The sequence below is a fragment of the Canis lupus genome, chromosome 29 (assembly GCF_003254725.2).
Source record: "Canis lupus dingo isolate Sandy chromosome 29, ASM325472v2, whole genome shotgun sequence".
NCBI lineage: Eukaryota > Metazoa > Chordata > Mammalia > Carnivora > Canidae > Canis > Canis lupus.
Window position 1 is genome coordinate 13,984,482 of NC_064271.1, and position 23,099 is coordinate 14,007,580.

The 23,099-nt window shown below is 36.7% G+C and overlaps 1 long non-coding RNA gene across 1 annotated transcript; it reads right to left on the reverse strand.

Moving 5' to 3' along the window:
• Positions 1 to 7,430: 7,430 nt before the first annotated feature.
• Positions 7,431 to 16,935, reverse strand: LOC112678525 (uncharacterized). The gene is made up of 4 exons (XR_003147635.3): positions 16,805 to 16,935; positions 12,361 to 12,594; positions 9,994 to 10,018; positions 7,431 to 8,267 (listed from the first exon to the last, which is right to left on the reverse strand). It is a non-coding gene; the product is annotated as an uncharacterized LOC112678525 (long non-coding RNA).
• Positions 16,936 to 23,099: the final 6,164 nt, after the last annotated feature.

Below are 23,099 nucleotides of genomic sequence, written 5' to 3' on the forward strand. Positions count from 1 at the left end.
AATCCAGATGATCCTTAAGTACAAAGACAATATCTTATTCATGTTTGCCTTTCACACCAATTTTTCTCATTAAAACTCTTGTTCAACATTCCTTGGAGAGGATTTTTCCTGATCTCAAATCCCTGTTATACCTCTTTACTACATTCTTTACTTTCTTGGTAGCACAGCTGTAATTATGTGTATGTATGTATGTGTGCGTGTGTTTTGTGTATATATATAAAGACTTGCTTAATGTTTTTTTCCTCAACTTGAGGTATGTTGCAGTCTCCTCACCTGTAAAATGTGGATAATAATAGTATCCAATTTACAGAATTATAGTGATGAACATTAATTAACAGCATAGGGAACATGTAAGAGGAACTCGATGAATTTTATTATAATTACTATTGCTATTACTAGTTAATTTCCAGACAACATGATTGTCATTGGAGATTATTAAAACATCTCTGCATATCAGGATGGACACAAAGTAATTTCAGTAAGGTTCTCTGTGCTATACCAATAGGTGGGCCTTCCACAGGATAGCTCTTCAACTCTTCATTCTAGGGGCAGATATAGTAACTGGAGATATAGGAAGGAAAAAACACACAGGGGACCACAGCTATTTACCAAGAGGGTAAATTGTGTGCTTACCCAATACCTTAAAAAATATCATTGTAAATGGTGGTATCCTGCTACACACATGCCTTCTCGAAATCACTAAGTCAATCTCCTCTCTAATATATTTGAATTACTGCTAGATCCTGGAAATACACAGAGAATAGGATAGACAAAGAGATTCTCTTTGAAAGGGAAGTCTTCACTGTAGCACTGATACAAATTAAAACAAAATATAGAAGACTGAACTAAATATTTCTGAGAATCCAGTTGGTCATGTATGGTAGTAAAAGAAAAGTAGTAAAGAGTATAAAGGCCTTGAGATTCTCGATAAAGAAAACATGCCATTCTTAGCATTATTTGCAAAGGGTAAGTGCTTTAGAGGTGAAAGGATCAGCATCATTTTGGTTCTAGCAAAAACACTCATGAAATAGTGTGGCCCGATTCAAAACAAGCACTCAATAAATTGGTAACATCTTCAGAGCCGACAAAGGATGACAAGTTAAGTACCTTGGAAATCTAAAGCCAATTAAAATTATTGAGTATTTTCTTTCATGAGTGTGCCTAAATTTGAGAATTGAAACTACATTCTATATAGTTTTCCTTTAAATGAAAATATAAAAATATTTCCTTTTCAGTCTTCGTTACAAAGTTAAACAGTGTGTATATATAAATACAGTTGACAGATACATGTGAATTTATGGAAGGTAGCTTTGAACTATTGAGGTGAGACTTCACATTATAAGGTTTGATAGGGAGGGGAAAAAGTTGTTATCATGTGGCAGAAGAATTTTGTGACTTTTTCTGGAAAGTAATTTCTGAGTAAAATTTACTCCCTGAATCATTTTACAATGGCTGTAGCTCTGCTACACTTGCCAAGTACAATCAATCCAGTAAATATTGGTGAATCAAACATTTCCAGTTTTAGGAGATGCATCTGCTGAAGCTGAAGGCACTCATGGAATAAAATCTTTTAACTAGATACTTTACTTTTCCTAGAGTGTTAAAAAAAATCATATATTTCCTTCCTGCTTATAGAGAATCAGTTAATTTATTTCTGAATAAAATGTTTCTTTTTGATATTTGCTTATTGTTGTACATTCATGGTGCAATGTGTACTGTTTTAAATGAAGATGGTAAGTTATAAATAAAAGTTAAAAGTAGCAGAAAATTTTGTTCACCTCACCCCTACGGATGTCTAAGCAGAGAATGAATAATGATGTTGAGGGATATTTTCACTTGGAAGCTGTGGTATCTCTCCTGATAGCATGTAGGGCAACCTGGTAGGGTGGAACCCCTTGGCCAAGGCTGGGATAGGATTCACTTGAGGCACAACAAAGGAGATAGAAGTTTATGCAATACACCACAAGTGAGACTTGGACAGGACTGGAAAGTGGAGACTGTCTAGAAGGCAGTGGGTGGGGGCTGCATTTAAAGGGAGAAAGTGAGGAGGTATGGGATCTTATAGTGTTTTCCTTTTTTGGTACTTGTGTCTGGTTGTAAGGTAGCCCATTGGTTAGTTAGGGCCTACGGATATTTCAGGATGGGTCACCTGATGGGCCTGTCTGTGTTCAGCCAGGGGGTTACCGGGGGCTCTCTTGCTGTGATCAAGTCTCCATCGCTTAAGCCTATTGCTTCTAAGCAGCCTAGATCTACACAAACATGAAAATTTTCTAGGCTCAGACGTTTGAATAATTATAAATGTCTGTTTACTTAGCCAGTATATGTCACAATTTTCTTCTCTGCAGGACATTGTAGCTGGTGCTGTAAGGAGACAGAATGAGATATGTTTTTTTTTTTTCCTCAAGGCACTTCAAATGTAGTTGTGGAGATATATTCACATATACAATTTTAGTGAAAGATAATATGTTATACATTATGGCAGAAGTTAAAAGATGTGTAATGAAACGCAGATAAATTTAGGAAGGTACAAATATGAGGGAAAAATTCATAAGAATAGTGACAATTTAAGGTCTACCTTGAAAGCCAAGCAGAATTTTGTCATAAGCAACACGGAGGAGGGCTTGCCAGGGAAAGGAGCAGAAGGGACAAATGTCTTGGAACTGAGGAAGTTTGAAGCATGTTAAAGAACCAGCAGAAAACTAATGTTAATGATGTGTTGGTTTCTTCTGTGCCTAATCCTGCTCTGTACATAAAGTAGTTGCTTATTGGACCAAATTGAAAGAAGCTGGAATCCAACATCCATAAACCAAGAAACATTTACCAACACAAGTGTTATTTTGAGACAAGCACAGTTCTATAAATACAAGGGGTTTAGCACTTCCAGAAATCAACCCTTCCATCTTCTTGCCTTTAGAGTGGATAGTACCTAAAGTTTACTCTGCTTAAATGACAAATGGAGAAAGAACTTCCCACAACTTTCTTATGAAGAAAAAAAATTAACATATTTTGCAAGAACAGAGTGATGGAAAGTTCTTCTCCATATGTCATTTAAGTATCCTTCGAATTCAGCATGGAATGACTAAAGGCATGATATATATTATTATTATTGTCATAATTTGTAATATTTGACTAGCATTAACATGTTGAAAAAAACCATAAAAAAGAGTGCAACCTTTTATGAGACACTTAAATGCCAATCATAAAATACTTTGATCAGATAAAGAATTTATAAAAGTAAAGTAGAAGAATCTGTGAGTCTTGCAATTTGCTACTTAAAATGGTAGCTCAGTGACAGTGAAACTAGAATAATGTCTTCAACAGGGAGTTCTGTGCAGAGCAATCACAGGTCCATGGGTCAGGGAACCTTGACTTTGCCACCCACTGGCTATATACTTTTGGACAAGGGTCCTAACAACTCTGTACTTCAGTTAGTATAAAATGGTGGTCTCTCAGGTCCTTTCCACTATTTTGAAGCTATATCTTTTTAAAACAATGAAATGAGCATTAAACTTTTCCCCCCCAGTTTAAAACTGCTCCATATTGTCAAGATTAAAACAAAGAAGCAAAGCCATAAATCTGAATGAAGATTTAAAACTGAAAGGAATGTGTCAAAACAATATTGTTCTCCTAAATCCCTTTCTAAAGGTGTAAATTGCAATCTGACACAACTGCCATTCTGAATTGCTATACTGGGTTGTTTTGTTTAACAATGGGTTTAATCAGACAAATGGCTCAGTAAAACAGGAAAACAGATGGGCCATCAAGTTTTAAATGTGGAAGCCCAGTAAAATAATCTGTTAGCCTTAGGCCAGGCAATTGTGACCCAATAGCAAGAGGAAATAACCAGGAGAAATGTTGAGAAATTTGTTTATTAGTATGGTGTCATGAACACCATGCACAGAAGTAGATGTTATTATCCTCAAATATTTAGTATAATCTAATTTGTAACAAAACCAACTATTTGGATATTGCTGATAAGTGTGGACAACTGATAGAATTCCTTCAAATTACAATGTCCATTTCCTGACTATAATGTGAACTTCTAAAGCTGTCCTTTAATACCCATGGATGTGCTGTGATATTAGGACTCATCAATTTGTCGCTATTGTTCTCTGATGTCCACTAATTGTAGCTCAGCATTTTTTCCTTTCGAATCCTTTGATTGCATGTGACGTAACAGGGTAGCAGATAAAAAACAGATTTAAAACCAGGGGTACCTGGGTGGCTCAGGTCCTTAGGCCTCTGACTCTTGATTTCAGCTCAGGCCATGATCTCAGGATTGTGAGATGGAGCCCTGTGTCAGGCCCTGCGCTCAGTGTGGAGTCTGCTAGAGTTTCTCTCCTTCTGCCCCTCCCCTGGACTTATGTGTGCTCTCTCTCATTCTCTCTCTCAATAATAAACCTTTAAAAAAGAAAAGAAAGGTTTTTTTTCCACCATAAAGTTAACTTCTTTTGAAGTAATATGATTTCCAATTTAACCAGAACTCTTCAATTCCTAATTCACACTTATTTTTTCTACCTACAACTAATGTTTTATTCTATCCTAGTCTCAAATTATCTATATTGAAAAAAGTTTATATTTATGACATACGTGAATATGTTACATTGAACCACAAATTTGCCATTTGTTAGGTAAAAAGCAGTTGAATAGGGCCAATTACATAGGTAATGTTTTGTAATTGGAACATACAAACACATGAATTACAGACAATAACTTCCTTGTTGGACAGAAGCTTTGTCTTTTACTTTTACTTTGCATCTATTTATTTTCCCCACAGCTGAGTGTAGTGCTATTGACAATTTTGTAAGCGTTTGATGAATACGTGGTGACGAATTGTTGTCAGATTGATTAAATAGACTTTGAGACTGACTTCTAAGTGGCTCAGCCAGACGTGAAGATACACAAAGTGTTTAGCCATCACAGAGAATAAATAGACAAAGAAAAGCCTGGGTAAGAAACAGAAATGGATATGCTATCTATATTTATGTATTTTAGTACCCAGTATATGTACATAGATAGAGATACAATACATATATACATATATATGTATATATATATAGTGGAAATTTAAATATAGTGGAAATTTAAATATAGTGGAAATTTAAATGTATTACAAAACATATATACATATATATACTATATATATATACATATATATGTGTGTGTGTGTGTATATATATATATATATAGTGGAAATTTATATGATTCTTCTGGGCTGTCTAAAATCAAGAAAGAACACCAAGTGCAAACTTCTTATCCAAAGCCACCCTGGAAGAAACGTGATGAAATATCTGTTGTCTTCAGGATGATCGTTGTTCTAGTACACACCCCTAATTAGTTCTTTCTGAGCTGAAAAAGCTAATTAAAAAAATACCTGCACACTGCATGGAACTGACACTGATGTGTGCTTTGTGATGAATGGGCTCCACACCCAGTATTGTCATCACATCCAAACCCCCAAGGAGGAAAGATTCAAGACTCTGTGTGCTGGGTACAATCCCAAAATGGCAAAATGGCTAAATTAATATGCACGCATATGTGCAAATCGAGATGAAGATGTCAATTTCAGGTAGCAAGAATAATTCACCAGCACTGACTTCTGTTAGGCAGAAGCAATCAGGGAAGAGCAAGTAGATTTTAAATTTAGACATTCATTTAGATATTTTTTTTTTCAAGTAGGTTTGCCAGGCTAAGTCCCATGCAAAATCAAGCCTTTTTAAGTGCATGGAATGTGAAAAGAGAGACTGTTCACTCTCTTATCTTGGCCAGGGAATATGGAGTTTCTGATAAACTAGGAAAGAAAAATCTCTTTCTCCTCCAGTTCCTTCCAAGAGCGAAGTCAGAATCTTGTTTAGGGAATAAGTTGTTCTGGCCTTGGCCAGGATTTTACTTTTTTGTTCTTCGATGAATAATAATCTCTTCATATATTTGGGGAAGATAGTTTAGAGCAGAGCCAGTGGGTATCGGTGTGTCCTGGTCAAATGACTACAAAGTGGAACTGAGCTCTCAGGAGATAGCAGAAAAGCAATGGAGACAAAGAGCAGACTTCAGAGTCAGGTGGACCTGGGTTTGAATCTTGCCTTCTCTAACTTCTACCTGTGTCATCTTGGGCAATTTACCTAATTTCTCTGAGATTTAGTTTTCTCATCTGTAAAATGAGAAAAATATAAAATGTAAAATATAATCCCTACCTGTTGTGATGATTAAGTGAGGCAATGTACCTAAAGCAGCACGGTAACACAGAGTAAATTCCCACTAATTGAGAACTATTGGAAAAAGGTCTTTCAGACTATGGCTTTGTTCCCAAACTTCAGAGAAACCAATAGCCTACAAAGATCACGGACTGAGATAGATATATTCCATGCAATGAAGACCTCAGTGATGATGAATTGAAAAGAATGCTCTTGGGTTGGAGGATTGGGAAAATCATCAAGAAGATGCAAGCTCCAAACAGACACTTAACATTTATTTTTAGCTTCTCTTTTGGGGCCCACTGCGAAGCCCATCTACCACATCTGAAACAACTCTCACATTTAATTTTATAAGCAGTGTTGCTTCTGTTTTCAACTTGGGCTTTTCCTGAAATTTACCCCTTTTAAGATCTCTGCAGTCTTATCCTGGTCACTGAAATTGGACTATTGTTTCCTACTTTTGTTACTTCCAAGACATTATTGTCATGAATACTATTCAGCCAATCAGTGGAACTCTCCTTGCATTTATTATTTGAGGACAAGGGAATCACTTCACTAATCCTTTGTTTAGAATTGGAAAGTGAGGTGACCTTCTACTTTAATTTTATGCTTCCTAGTGGCTTATCTATCCATCCATCCATCCATCCATTTATTCATTTAACAAATATTTATCAATAACCAACTCTGTAGCAAGAGCTGTACCAGCTCTTGAAGCTAATAAGTGGAGGGTCAGGATGACAGCCAGTCCTGTTTTCATGGAAATTATAAAAGATTGACTATAAAATCTGATCTCATTAAACACTAGACAGATATTTTGACCACTGCATGTCTAGATGTAGTTTATGCTTCCATGGCTTTTCATTCCATTACTATCCCTTATGTCATGGAAGATGTCAAATGTGCATCAATATAAATATATCATAACATAAAAATAAACTTAAAAAACTATTTCGCTGAAACTTTTTGAGGCATGAATTTGGTAAGCAGTATCCCCATAATATAATCTACCTGGCATAAAACCTATAAAATCTCTCTTCATCACTTTGTGTTAATGTATCTTTACTAGAATGTAAGTTCCTTGAGGGTAGGGACTTTGTTTTGTTTTCCAAGGACATTAACAGTGTCTGATGCATAAAAGTTGCTCCAAATATTTTGTTATGAATAAATGAATGAGTGGACACATATGTTACAAAAACAAAATAGCTGTTTTCTAAGTTTTTATTCTGAATTATAGAAAATAATACAGCACATATTATATTTTCTCTTCTGAAGACAGTTATCCTGTTTTACTGGCAATGTGCATTCACCAGACTTTCTCATTTTTTCCTTCCTGACAGAGTACCTGTATTTTTAGAAAAGGAGTTTTTGATCTACTGATTTTCTTTTTTCTTTGCCAAGATTATACCAACTAACTGGTAGTCTGAGTGTGTTAAACATTATGTGCTACTCTGTCTCTTTTAAAAAGCTGTTTACAAAAGCACATAATACTGCAATTGAAATCAAACTCCTTAGAGATCACCTATCACAGTTTAATATATTAAATTTTCACTTCAACTTTATCAGCATCCTTAGTATCTGATTTTCTCTTTATTTGTTCTTTCAGATGACATAGTTTTGTATACCTGCCATTTTTCTACCGATGACAGTACTAATGCTTCCTGGTAAAGGTCATTTTCACAGAAAGTCACTTTTAGGTATTGTGAGTTCAATAATTTAACCTGAGGAGGAGTCCAGGCAGTGTAAGTAGATGATTTGAAGGTCGTGTGTGTAGGTATGACTTCCAAGTGGCAAGATTCCAGGGATCCAGGATGGATTCTCTGTGGAGAAGTGTTCATGATGTTCAGGCTCCTGCCCTCCTATTTACTGTGAGCTTGACCCTCTGGCAAAGGATATTCATCTCTGCTTCATAGTCCAGGCCTTGTGGTCACGATCTGAGAAAATGTCAATGTTTGGGAATGTAGCATTGTTGACTGCTTCATCTCTCCTACTCTCTTGTTCTGGGTATTTAAGGATTGTTGAAGTCAGTACACAAAGGAATGAGTGACAGCAAAGGCAGCAGCTTCAGGTGTTGAGGACCTGTGGACAATCAGAGATGGATGTCACCGGCATGCTGTCACTAATGCATCCTGAAAGCAAAAGTATCGAGGCCACAGATATATATATATATTTTTGTCATCCACTTTCCCTTTAACTTTAGTGGTGATGATCTAGTCTTAGAACCAACAATTGGACAACCTGAGTCCTTACATGAGGATTGGAGCCAGGTATTTGGAAAGTGTTGTGGGGGTATATACAAGAATATAGAATCTCTCTGTAAAAATTGCATGAGGATATTCTGAGCACTTTTCACTTCCTCCCATAAAACTTGATCAAAAGCATAGAGAAAATAAAACTTATGTGGTTCAATTCCAAGTATTTTTTTTTAAAGGAGCCTCTGAAGATGGTCTCAGAGCCAGATCTATTAGCTCACTTTCAAACTAATGCTTCCAAAGTGTGATGTGATCTTACTGTGGTTTAAAAAAAAAATCTGTTTAAAGGTATAGAAAAGAAGAATAACTATTGAATAGGATATTTAGAATGAAAAACTGGACACAAACTGTGCTGTCCACTTTGAAATCATATAAAAAGCAGTAATGCGGATGGCACTGTATAGCAAAAACCTGACTGATATGCCTTCTCATTGAAGATAATGAAAATCCAACTGTGAGTGCTTGTCAGGGACTCTTTGAAAATTCTGCATTTCCTCTGCACACCCTCAAGCACACTCGTGTCTCATGGCCTTATCTGACACTGTCCAAATCTTGTAGGAAATGCTGGAGACTCATCATTTATATGACATGACCAACTATCCTTAGCACCAGTGCATCGCTCAGCAAGGTGTAACTGGGACGTTTTCTTATTGTTGCTGTTGAAACTATAGAGGATTAAAGATTTCCCAAAGTTCAATCTAGGTAATCCCTTCTGTAGGATTAACTCACTGAATGGCTTTCTGTGTGTATTTGTTTCAGAAAGAAAAAAAGCAGATTTCAAATCCCTAAATCTGGAGGTAACATTTTATTTATTGTTCAGATAGCATCATTGATAACTTATGTGTGTGTGTGCTTTTTACATGTTCACAGTTTATCCCATGAGAAATCTAAATGAAAATTTAAAAAAAGTCTCATTTTTCACAAACTATAATTACTTTAATTACAGGATAATTATATAAATAATGCATTTGAATGTAGGTTTCAGTTTTCTTTGTTTTCTAAATATTATCATCTTTCAGTGTTTTCAGACGTGTAAACAGGAAACATTTAAGTTTAGATGAAGAGCAGGTGAACTGTCTATGATACAAGTGGAGACAATCAAAAGATGATTAGGCTATTGAAAACTGCCTAACTAGGTGCTAATTTTTAAGTGAGCAGGTGTACTTAGTCATTATAACTTTAAAATGAAAATATATTTGAATTAAATGAACCCCCTCCCCAACATTAAAATAACATTAGAGGTCTGGCTTGTACTGACTAAATCCAGCAAAGGCAAAAAGAGGTGGAAATTTGGCAATAAGACAGCCAGCCTCTTCAGAATGACGAGGCATTAAAGAGGAAACTATAGGCTCTAAAAAAATGTTGAAAAAGTTTCACATTTTATTGACTTTCTTAAAATATGGCCCAAACATCATTAACACGTTACAAAGACTAATATTTTAGTTACTGTTAAAGGATGATTAGCTTTGGACAAAGTAAGAAAGATTGAGTGTTTTACCCCCCAATTCAATTGTTTTTCTTGTAGCCACTGAAACGCATCAACACACTCTTACCTGCTCTCGTGGAACACACAAAGACCTGGTTTTAAGACAAAAAGGAGATGGTAAACTTGTGACTAAAGCATGCACATTAAATTTCAAGGTGCTGTGACATACATAATACTCATTTAATTCACATATGGCTGCACCTGAAATTGAAAGCTGAGTTTTCATCAAAAGCTAATGCAACTAAATAAAATAAACTCATACAGCACTGGGTATGGAGCTCTTTTAAATCCAGTACACACTGTGGAACAATGCAAACTGCTTCTAAATAACCAGGTGATGTTCAGAACAGTTAGCGGTTTAATAAATTTGCCTTCGGTGTGTAAAATTAAACCTCAAGTGATCTGAAAGAGTCTAAGTGTTTGTGAAAGAGAAAATACACTGCTATAAATTCAGATACATATGAAAAGAATCTGATGATCTCCATGTGAACTATTTCAGTGGGTGTGTGGTGTGATGCAACTGACTTCCAGCTATGTCCAGTGACCCTTCGAATGTTGCTAATGGTTTCATCCTTTCACGTCTCCACCCTTCTCCATCTGTTTTCCATCACTCACTATGTATTTTCTTCCAGCATTAGATTGCTGGTAGGTGCTACTCTGCATGTGTTACAATGGGTTTGGTCTACTGAGTGCACAATTCATTTTTTCAGATTTTTTTGTTCTATGATAATAGAGCCAATTTTATGGACCTTCTTGGTGCCCTCTCCTACTTTATCTTATCGCAAGAGGGAGCAGAGTTGCAATTGACACCATCTATTTTGTGTTGGCACAGTGCCTTTGCAGAAGAGTGTTATTGGCAAATAATTCAGAAGCCTAGTGAATTGTGTCCATCAGAAGTCATTAATAGCTTTCTGTGGCCCTGTTATTATAAGGTACCCCAAATCTTATTATATAAAGAAGTGTGAGGTATAAGTGAATACATTTATTTGTAAACCCTGATGTCAAGTATCACTGTTTCCAACATGACTCTATTTTGACCCTGATATGTTGAAACTAGATCCTTCTCGGGTTTATATAAGGCATTTACTAATGATTGGTAGGTTCAAATTTTTATTGGAGATAAGGGATATTTTCAAGAGGAGGCTATACACTGTTACACTGTGCCCAGAAAAGTCATCCTCTGCCCAAAGCAGATTTCTCAAACCTCACCAACAAAGACTGGGGACAGGTTACAGTGTCTCACAGAAGGGAGTCTCCTATCCACCATAAAAGAATAATATTACTACTGTCAAATAAATAAAGAAACAAATACCTATATTTTAGGAGCACTCTTTTGTGGTCACGATCTATTAAAAAATATACTATCTCTTATGCTTTGGTTTATAAGCACCACTTCTGAAACATAATCAGAATTTATGTTTATAAGCTTTCTTCAAATAATTAACATGATAATTTATCATGCAGAAAATAGGTCCTTTCTTGAAATATTGTTTTACCCACACTCAAAATGAAGAAAGTAGAAGTCTGAGTGGGTTGCATAAGTGTAGTTGCAACTATTTGGTTTCCCATTTGAAAACATTTTGGACAACATATCACTTTGCAGAGTAGTTAGTAAGATGAGGACATGGAGTTTTTAGTGCTCTCTTAGGTGCCAGTGACCCTCTAGAAACCTGTGACTCCAGGAGGCTTCCTGCTCTCTAAACTACCTCAGAACCAGGAGTAACAAACATTGGCCAACACAGTACTTGTGAGACATTCCATGTACACAGGTCCATAGTGCCATAAGGCTTGTACGCACAGACTGACCTGAAACTTAATACAAACTAAAAAATCAGCAAAAACATGAGGCAACACTTTTTTTTTAATTGTTTACCTCCAATCACCCTGCAGAGCAAAATTGTTAAGTTGAAAATCAGTCCAATTCTAATACCATGGGAGAGGTATTTCGCAATCACATGCCTAGAAAAGAAAAATGAGAGCTCTTTTCCTTACCAGTGAAGCCCTGCCACAAGGCTGCTGACTTTATTTGATTTCATTTTCCATGTTGCAAATTGCACAACTGTCAAATCTGTTGCTATGCGTTCTGTGTTCCTCCCCAGGGAAAAAAATGAGCAGTTGGTACTTACTGTTCAGGAAAAATACCGAAAGTTCTAGCGATTCCTTCTTAGTAGGCTTCACAAATAGGCCGGCAATTCCCTATACTTTTGGGTGTTTGTGCTCACAATTAGCATTCATTAATATCTTTTCACATATGCAATCAACATCCAAGCTCTTTTTCATAGCCAAGCTTCTTTAAAGGATTTTCGACCCAATTTCTCCACTTTTTACCCCCTAGTCATAATGATTTCACCTGCTCTCAGTCATCATTTTTGAACCACGTATCACTTGCTAAGATAAATGATAAAGTCTATGCAGCCAGAAATAAAGCACTCACTGTCCTTGCTGTCTCAGGAACTTTCCAAATGAATGGAACTTTCTCTTTGCGCAACTTCGCACTTCATGCCCTCTTCCACACCATTGAACTTCTCTGGTTTTTCTTCTCTGACTCTCCAGCCATTCCTTTTTAGTCTTCTCTGCTGTTTCCTTCACCTCTATCTTAGTTCTAATTCTCTGGTGTCCAAAATGGCAGTCAGTAGTCACATGTGACTATTAGACTTCTCAAATGTGGCTAGTTCAAATTAAGATATGAGGATGTTATTATGCACACCAGAATTTGAACACTTAGTATGAAAATCTCATGTAAATTATCTCATTAATAAACAATCAACTCATTATTTGCAGTAGTTATGTTCTATAATATTCTGGGAACACAAATTAGTGAATACTGAACCATTGCTTCCAGGAGGAACACAGGGGTATGTTCCTGTAATCCTTTGGTCACAATACTTTCAGCTACCAATCAATATGTAACCTTGTGTTATGTGTGTTTCTCATTAAAGACTTCTTATTTAATCTATATTGTTGATTCATAACATTGAACTCATGGCCAATAGCATTATAATTCCTGCCTGAACAAAGCTTAGTCTAATACACTTTGTTTTCGCCTTAAGACACAACCCAGCCTTCTTGTACTTAGGAATGCTAGACAGAACTTCAGAGCTTCAGAGCTATGCTTGGGGACCATTTTAAATAGCAAAATCACCATCAAAAAGGACAAAAAGTTGTGGTGAATATGGCACTGAATATACCTTGAAAAGAACACTTGTTTTAAAGTGTGAGAGCTGAAAAAAAAAAAAAAAAGTGTGAGAGCTGAAACAGGGAGATAGAGCGTCACCTAGTTTGACTTCAGGGAATGTGTGTGTCCAGTTACCCGACTTTTTACCACTCTGTGCATGTCGATGAATGATTGTAAAAGTGCTGAATATTTTGATTTGGGGGTTACAGTAAATATTGGCTCTTAGGTAAATTTACAAATACCAAATCCACAAATAATGAAGATCAACTGTATTTTATAATAATTACATGTTGGTAGAATTTTAGATGTACTGGGATAAGCAAAGTGCATATTTAAATGCATTTCTCTTGTTACTTTTGACTTAATGTTGCTGCAGGAGTGTTTAAGAATGCATATGTGGCTCACATTGGCTCTCATTATTTTTCTGTTGGTTATAAATGTAGGAGTTTATAAATGCTGTTATAAATGTAAGTGTTTCACAGCACTTGTTACTTACCACAGGTTACCTCTCTCATTTTCATGACTTGAGATAACATGTAGAGACTAAAGACTCTCCAAACATGGGGGTCACCCTCCAATCTGCTTTCTATTAACATCCCACATCTAGGGCATCTTCTCTTGGGTCTAACTTTGGTATATATATATATCCACTAATTCCTCCTAACCCCTCTGCCTCCTTGCTGAGGAAGCCACTACCATGATTGTTTCCAACAATCTGAAGACCTCTTGACTCTTTTCACACCCTGAATGACCCTTTAAAACCTAAGTCAGATCATATTCATACTTGTGCTCAGAAACCTCCAAGGCTTTCCATCTCACAGAAAAATTCAGTATCTGATAAGACCTACACATGTGGTTCCCTCACTCCCTCTGGGATGGATCTCATTCTTTCTTCCCATTGACTGTTCCATTCTGTCCACACTGGCCTCCTTGCTGTCCTTGGCTTCCTAATGCTCTCCAGAGCTTCCCAATGCAAAGCTTTTATGCTAGTTGTTCCCTGCCCATAATGGTCATTTCCCAGTTGCCTCATGGCTGTTCTTTGCCATTACTTCATTGAGATCTTGGCTCAAATGGCAGACCCTTAAAAAAAGGACTGATAATCCTCTATAAAAAGACCTCTGCATCACTCTGTTTTCTTACTCTGATTCACTTTCTTCTCTTTAGACTCATCACTGCCTAAGCTTTATTCATTTGCTCCCCTCCTTTCCACTGTGTAAACTCTGTATCAGCAGGGACTAAACTCTAAATGTAAACTCTGTAAGAGCAGGGACTTGGACTTATTTATTCACAGCTATATCCCTGGTGCTAGAATAATACCTGGCACATAGTAGGTAATCCAAAAACATTATTTTAATAAAGTTTTTATCTACAATTCAGATGTCTATAGTTCCAAAATCCTATTCTACCAACTCTAATTACTCACACAAATATCTTTTTTTTTTTTTTTTTTTTTTTAGATTTTATTTGTTTTGAGAGAGAGAGACAGAGAGAGAGAGAGAGCATGCATGAGCCAGGGGGAGAAGGAAAGAGAGAAGAAGAAGCAGACACTCTGCTGAACAGAGTCGATGTGGGCTCAATCCCAGGACCCTGGGATCATGACCTGAGTTGAAGGCAGATGTTTAACTGACTGAGCCACTCAAGCACCCCTTACGTTATAATAACAACATTTAGGTGATCAATATTTTAAAATGAAAATAACATTGGCTCAAGTTGGATAAGTTTGGTTCAAATACTAATTTTTCCAATTATTTTCTCTATGGCCTTGAGCAAGCTATTTACTACTCTAAGTCTTAGTTTTGCATTGCTAAAATAGGACTAGGAATACTTGCCTTCCAGTCTTGTTTTGAAGATTATAGCCAATATTGTCTCATACATAAATTCCCTGTGAGGTGACTAGTATATAATAGGTACTCAGTTGTCAATGTTATTTAGCAACCTTTTATAAAAGCCTACCATATGCCAAGTGTCATACCAGACTCTGGAGATGAAAATTCTATGAGATGTAAATTTAAAGATAAAAAACATAGGCTGATGAGGATGAAGGCAGGTGATTGAGGGTAGGAGGAACCAGACAGTGACAAACGAGCTTCAAAATGTTAATGTAATAAAAGTACATGTGATTACAATAGTGTCACAATACTTCTTTGTGAACTCCGTGATAATAGAGAGTAAAGCAGGCTCAGGACTCAGGACACAGTTCATAAAGGAAGTAATGCTTGAACTGAGTCTTAAAAGATGCATTGCATTTGGTAGGCAGAAAAATAATGAAGCTAATGCTTGGCAGATAAAGCAGTGAGCAAAGGCCCTGAGAGGTGAATGGGAAGAGGCATTCAGGAAATGGCAAGCAGTTTAGCATGGCTGAGCATAATATCCAAGGGATTCAGTAGAGTCCAGATTTAGATGAAGGCCTTCTGATGCTACATGAAGGAGTTTAATTATTTTCTTTATAAGCTAGTATACTGAGTTGAATGGTGGCCCTTAAAAAGGTTATATCCATGTCTTAATTTTTAGAACGTATGATAATTTGGGAAAAAAGATCTTTGCATATGTAATTAAAGGTGTATTCTTTGTTCTGCTTAGGTGTCTGTATCATATGGCACATGACCAGCCCCTCAGCAATATCTAGTCCCAAGGGTTTTGCCTATAGCAGGAGGAGGGTACATGCAGACTATCTCTGCGTCAGCTGCAGGGTGAGACCTGATAGAACCATTGGTTTCTGGAGGAGGGTCCCTGGACCCTGAAAGGGCCCCTGGAGCACCATTTCCTCATTGTATTAACCACTCTATAAAGTTACATGCTGTCTAACATGAAAGTTCAAATGGGAAACCAAATAGTCGCAATTACACAACCCATTCAAACATCTACTTTCTCCATTTTGAGTGTGGGTAAAGAGGTATTTCAAACAGAAAATTTCTGATTCTGCCTCTCAGATCAGTAAAGACAACAACAGAAAAGCATTATTATCTTTAGGAATTATTAGCCATAAGAACCAGGACTGAGGTGTTGAAGTCCTATTTATTGAACCAGATGCTACATGTATGAATTTTGTACAAATGTATGTATGCAGTCTAGTTAGTCTAACAAAAGCCTATGAACTTGGTGACAAAATGTGCATTATTTAAAAGAGGACACCGAGATACTGAGCTTGAGTCAAAATGCAAAGCCAGCCTGCTTGTTAGTAATAGAAGAAGATGTGGGCCAACATTCATACTCTCAAGCCTGCATCTTTTACAGACAAAGGCCTTAGGGGACTCAGCGTAATCAATCAATCAATCATATGAAAATGGGTGATCACCAGCCTTTCCTTGAACTTACCCGTATTTGAATTGTGCCACTGACATTTGCAGACACCTTGTGCTATAACAGACGATGGCAAAGAAGTCATTTCAAGCAGTTAAGATAACTAGGGTATGAACAAAGACAGTGCACTGAACCTTGTAGAGCAGTGGTTTCTGTTTGTTTGTTCTGTTGTGTTTTGTTTTATCGTGGGCACTATGAGTTATAGGCACTCTAAGGAATATGACACGTTCCTGGCACAGCCTCTCTGTCCCTTTTCACACATGGCTCTTCTTAGACTCCAAGTCACACTGTAATTAACAGCACCAAGTAGCTCACTATAACTCTAAAACAGCTCATTCATAATAAATGAGTTGCTCAAAATCCTCCAAGTATAAAAAGTAAAACGGAAAAATCTTGGACATACCTGCATGAGGCACATTTATGCATTATTGACAAATAAAATTCATTTGGGAGTAACATGAATTCACTGATGAACATTATGTTTTCCACCAAGCATTTTTTTCGCTTACGGTGCTCGGAAAGAGTCCATTTTCCCATAGTGTTAATGTTGAAAGCTATGGCAATGACACCACAATAATGCCCATCATTGTGATGTATAATATAGATGTTATTGCACATAATAGAAAGCATTCTTTGGGAGTAATGCATTTTTGTTGCCTACATGCTGACACCAAGCAGATATAAATGTGCTTTAATGTGTTTCCTTTTAAAGGGCTAGTGTAGACGCACCCTCGAGTGTGTGTTTTGTATAAGGTTTGGTGAGCAGCTCGCTTTTAGTAGCTGCTTTCTATATTCACTTTAGTACTCTTAATAGCTCTAATTATAAACTGCACAGTGTTCTATTCCTTCCTTGCTGTTCTTTGTCATTGCACTGCTCATAGACATTTAAACAGTGGAAGCTGTTTATAGTTCATTAAACACTTTAAGCTGTTGTTCTAAAGTTTTATACTTTTTTTTTTTTTGTATTTTCCAAGTCATTTCCCTCTGCTGTCATATGAAACCATGCAATACAATTCAGTTGAAGACATCAGTTATGCACACTTTGTGGATAACCAGCAGGGCTAACCGCCACAAATGAATCAGAGAGTTTGGTGATCTGTTTTATATTGTATTTTGTATGGCATTTGGCATGGAATGTTTAGATCTTTTTTTAAAGAAATTATACTCTTTAATTCTTCCTAAAGTGGTAATTTTGCTTCTTAAATAAAAACACTAGCCAAAAGGGAGTATTAACTCATACTTTGATAGGATACAGCATAGAAAATGTGATTATTGGAAACTAAGTATTTTCCTATAATATCACAGTAGGAAGAGATGGGGTAGTCATTCCAATAAATGACCCAGTAGGATGGTATTATAATTTGAAGAAAGAGAGATTTATTGGCAGTAAGATTACCATAGAAAGTGCAGGAGACCACGGTGGTATCAGAAGGAGGTTATCTCTGATTTTTCTTGGACTGGCCACTCTGTAACCGTCCTTCTTGATATCCTCCCAGAACAGATCCTGCAACAACTACTGTGTTAGAAGACTACATAGACCAGGCTAATTTGGATTCCTTCCTCACAGCATTATATAATCTTTCTGTGAAAAATGAAAGTGAGAGGTTAGGGATTTATTCTTTGCTGTTCAAATCAGATGAAACATTGTTCCCCATCCTATTAATTTATCAAGCAAAGCCTCATTTACATCATCACATTGAGCAAGCTTAAGGCACATGGTTCTGTATTAAGAGACAAAAGCAACTTACTGAGAACCAGGTTTAAAATATTAGAGCAAAATAGGAGGAATGGTGCAGAGAAAAGGAGGCATTCGGTTAACATTAGATTTCCTAACAATGACTGATTTGAGACTCTGGAGGGTGCCTTCTTCTCTAGGAGGAAGCTAACTTACTTTGTGTGAAGAGGGGTGGGTGTCTAAAATGCGACTTGTATAGATGACCTGTGGTGAGTAAGTAGACCCTTTCAAGGTCTGGTCATATGGTCTCATGAAAATTGATTAGATTTCCTCCCCATTTGCCTCTTATACAATATTCTTCCTTCTTGACTTTTTTCCCCCACATTTTCTGTCATTATTATGAGTTCAAAATTCTCACAGACTCTATCAATAAATAGGCTTATAAGAGAAAATTTTATGTACATATAAAACAAAATCACAAATCTCATTTAACAAATTGGACTTTGTGAACCCTAAGATTTTTTGATTCAATATATGTAGCTGGGGACAAATGATAAACTCTTTGTGAGTTCTGCTTCCCTTGGTTTTAATTCATGTTAGTATGCATTTAACTACACAATTTTCTGGCATCATGGCTCAAAGCCAAAAAAAAATCATTGCATTAAAAATCAACAGAAACTATAAAATGTTCCATATATGTATGTTGTTATGATTCTTAAAATTAGTAAATGTATTTTAACATCCTGTTAGAAAGTGAATATCAGGGATACCTATGAAAAAAATGAACTGAAAAGAAATAATAGGAAACTCGGAAGCCCTATTTTGAGGATTAAGCAAGAATCATTGGTGCAATGTTAGACAGAGCCCATGTAGCTGCTCACTGTGAATCTGAATTGCCCTCCAAATTAGTCCTGTACCTGCCTCTGCCCCCAACCCTGAGCCCTGATCTCAAGTGCATTCCTGGCATCTGCTGATAGCATGCATGTCCCGCCTTCTAGTGTACCCCACCATTTACTTCCATTTTGTGTTTATTTTTTGCTTTCTCTCTTCCTCTGCTGGAATAGAATCTCCCTGTAGGCAGGCATTTTGTCTATTTTACTTCCTGATACATTTACTATAAGAGCCTAACAGAGTGCCCAATGGATATGAGGTGCTCAGTAAATATCTGTTTGAGAAATGAATGAATGGTACAATATTCACCAAGTTTTTTTAAAGATCTTTATTTATTTATTCATGAGAGACACACAGAGAGAAGCAGAGACATAGGCAGAGGGAGAAGGAGGCTCTCTGCAAAAAGTCTGATTGTGGGACTCGATCCTGGACCCTGGTTTCACGCCCTGAGACAAAGGCAGATGCCCAATCGCTGAGCCACCCAGGCATCCCTTCACCAAATTTTAAAAGGGTAAAAGTTGTCTATGGAAAAGACATGCCAGAAGAAGATGGAGTATTTAAGAAAAGCTCTGAAGAGCAGAAAACAAGGTGACTCTGTGGAACCCTTTCTCTGAGAGGAAGAGACCAAAAGTAGAGAGACATTAGCAAAAAGGCAAAACCTCTGGCCTGGAAGTCCAGCAGGCTGTGGCCTTGGACGTCCCATAAGGGAGTTCATTCAAGAAATATTTGTGGGATGTGTGGGATGTGTGGAATGGCTAGGCTAGCTGATAATCAGAATATAAAGATTATTAGATTGTGACTCTAGTTTTCTGGAGGCTCACAACTAATCTTCCCCAGCCCTTCCAAATGTTATTACTCCATTTCTGATACATCATAAAGCTTTCACCTAAATTATTGCAATGGCCTCCTAATTAGTGGCCAGGCTTTCATTCTTGCCCTGTCTATTGCCCACCATGTTCTATTTTCAAAACAAGAGCCAGCAATGTCATGAATTTCACTCCCTGGCTCAGATTCTCATGTCTTCTCATCTCTCTTAGAATAAAAGGGAAAGGTCTTCTAGGGGCCCACATGCTCAGAGTCACCAGACCCCAGCCCCTCCCTGATCTCTTTTCATACTTCTTACTCCCAATCACTTCATTTCAACCATATTGACTCTTTTGCACTTCCTGAAATATGCCAGTCCTGCCTGAGCTCAAGATTTCCACTCTCATGTTTCCCTTTCAACTCCCAACTGGAATTCTTGTTCTTTAAATAGTCACATAGCTCTTAACCTCCTTACTTGGTTTCTTGCTCAATTGTCACTTTATCCAGGAAATCTTCTCTATCACTCACCATAAAATAGCATAGCCCACTATACTCTTTGTCTTTGCCCCTCTTTGTTAGTTTTGATCACTGTTATGCTAACACAAATAACATAACTGCTCAATAAATATTTGTTGAATGAATGAAGGTGCAAACAACAAAATCATATAGTTGAAAATTATGCAGATAGATTAAAAGAAGAATACGGCCTAGAAAGAGACTTAGTTATTTAACAGAATGTTTTGAGTGAGAAAGGACAAAGATAAGAATTATTCAACAGATGGTGTTGTGAAAGCTAAAAAGTAATTTGGAAAAATAATATGGAAATCCTCCTTACACAGCGTATCATTTAAGGCTCTTGGCATCAAATCATGGAAACCATTCTGGATTTTACTGGGAGGGTATTGGTGATCATAATCAATAGGAAGCACTGGTATCAAATGGAGATAGGGAGGCGGTCAGAGCTTTTTAAATGCCATAAAGTAGGATGCAGGGAAACCAGTCTCCTTGCGCATGTGGCACCCTATCAGAAACTGTTCACTCCAATCCTTTGTTCCTGCTCTTGAATATTTGATAATAGTAAAGTGTGATCATATCACAAAAAGAAAGCACTATAAATGAATTTACATTAAAATATGACTATTTTGGGGTACTGAGATTTGGGGGAATTTTTATTTAGATTTTTTATGTGTAGTTTTCAAGTTTTCTACAATAAATATGTGTTATTTTTTATAATGCAATATAACTATTTCAAAAAGAAATCTCCCTTTTGAAGCAATTTTTTATGTTTATTATTAATACATTGTAAGATGTGGTTCATTATTTTACCATTTTCTTTTTGAGGAGTCCTGGAAGAAAATACGGTCTACAAAAATGTACAGTTTGTTTGAGCTGTTGGTCAGTGTTTATCTCAAAGACAGTGTCTATGTATCTTTGAGTATGTCAGCTATTGAGAGTCTTGGATTTCAATATAACGTAAAAATCTGGAAACAACATAAATATTCAAAAATAGAAGATTAATTAAACCAACCATGTGCCCATGTGATAACACATCTATGTATGTGTTTGTATGTATGTAAAAAGAAATCCTGAGGCTATACAACAAATTGCTATGAGTGTCTCCCCATGCAGCGTATGGGCAGTGATGACAGAGGGAAATTTTTTATTAGTTGAATATTTTACAGTAAGCATGCATTTTATTTTAATTACAAATGTTATATATGGAAATAAAATCAGATACCATACACAAAAATGTGAAGACATGCAAAGATATTCACAGTGTTTTAAATTTAAAAGTTTCAAAACACGATATATTGTAAAACATCATTTACAAACATTAAATAAAACCTACATGAAAATAGCTCAAATTGGGAACAACAAATATCTCTGACTAGCATGATTCTAAAGGAGTTTTATTTTATTTCCTTTCCTTCTATGTGTTTAATAAACATATTTCAATGGCCATGTCTTTCTTAAATAATAAAATCACCTTTTCTAAGTGAAGTTACAAAAAATGTAATTTTGTGTCAAAAATATAATAAAAATAAAAATGTAAAAAACTGGGAAATTTGATTATATAAAGAACCCATAAAATAGGAAAACTCAATGATTTTAATAGAGAAATAGTCAAAGACCACAAAAAGACAATCTCTTTTGAGGACAAGTGGCTAGGGATAACATACGGAAATAAATATTCATCATTAATCAACAAAATGCAAATTAAAATGAAGTAACTCTTTATAGATTAAATTAGCTAAAAATGTAAATTATCATACCCAGTACTTCTGAAGGAACAGGAAAACTGCACCCCTCATGCATTTCTAGCTGCATTCATTCATTGAATGGGTATTTGCGCAGGGCCCAAGCTCCGGAGACAGAACACTCTGGTGCAAATCACATCTCACCGCTTTCTTGCTGTGCGCCTTGTGCGTATGGTTTAATCTCTCCTCGGCTGTAAAATGGGGATAATCATAGTATCTCCTGATTTGTCCTCATAAGTGGATTTAATGATTCAATACCCATAAATCTCTTGGAATAGTAAATATTTAATAAACTATTCATTATTGACTGTATTTGTCAACTAGGATTCCAACAGGAAACAGATAACACATACAAATTATCATAACTCAAGGAGGACCTATTTTCAAAAGGATTATTCACAAAAATGTGTGTAGAGAGTGGGGAAAACATGAGAGAAGACTCTGGGGCTAAAGGAGTGGGCTGTTACTACTTCTATTCCTGAGGGATGGTGCATGGGAGGAATTGCTGAAACAGAATAGTTATGTACAAAAGGAGTATTGGAGAGAAGTGACCTTCCATCAAGAGATACCATCAGTCTGAGGCAAGCTCTTAAGTAGAGGGAGCCAGGAGGAAATGTGCCATGACTTCATTTTCCCCCTCCTTCTCTTGCCAAGATTCCTCATTTGCTAAATCCAGCTATTAGCCTGTGAGGAGCTAGCTGATGTGGTCCATGAGGTCCAGCCTCCTGACACTGAGAATAGGGTGCCAAAGAAAGAAGAGCAGATGCTGTATGTATCTGGCATGGGCTATGTCCTAGGCCCTCTTTAAAAGAGAGGCAAAGAGCAGATTACACAGTGCTGTAATTCCCCACCAGACTTTCTGCCTCTTCAAAGACTCTGGGGGGGGGGGGGGGGGCGAGTAAATACATTATTTCCTTTTCCTTGCAGAGTACCTCCACCAGTTTCCTTATCCTAGGGGCAAGTGGAACACAGGCTTTGGAGATCCAGTCTCTGTGAAGCATCATCAAAATATCCAAATACATTATCCTTTTATGGGCTAGTCTCACGCTGAATAATGCTACAAGTTAGTT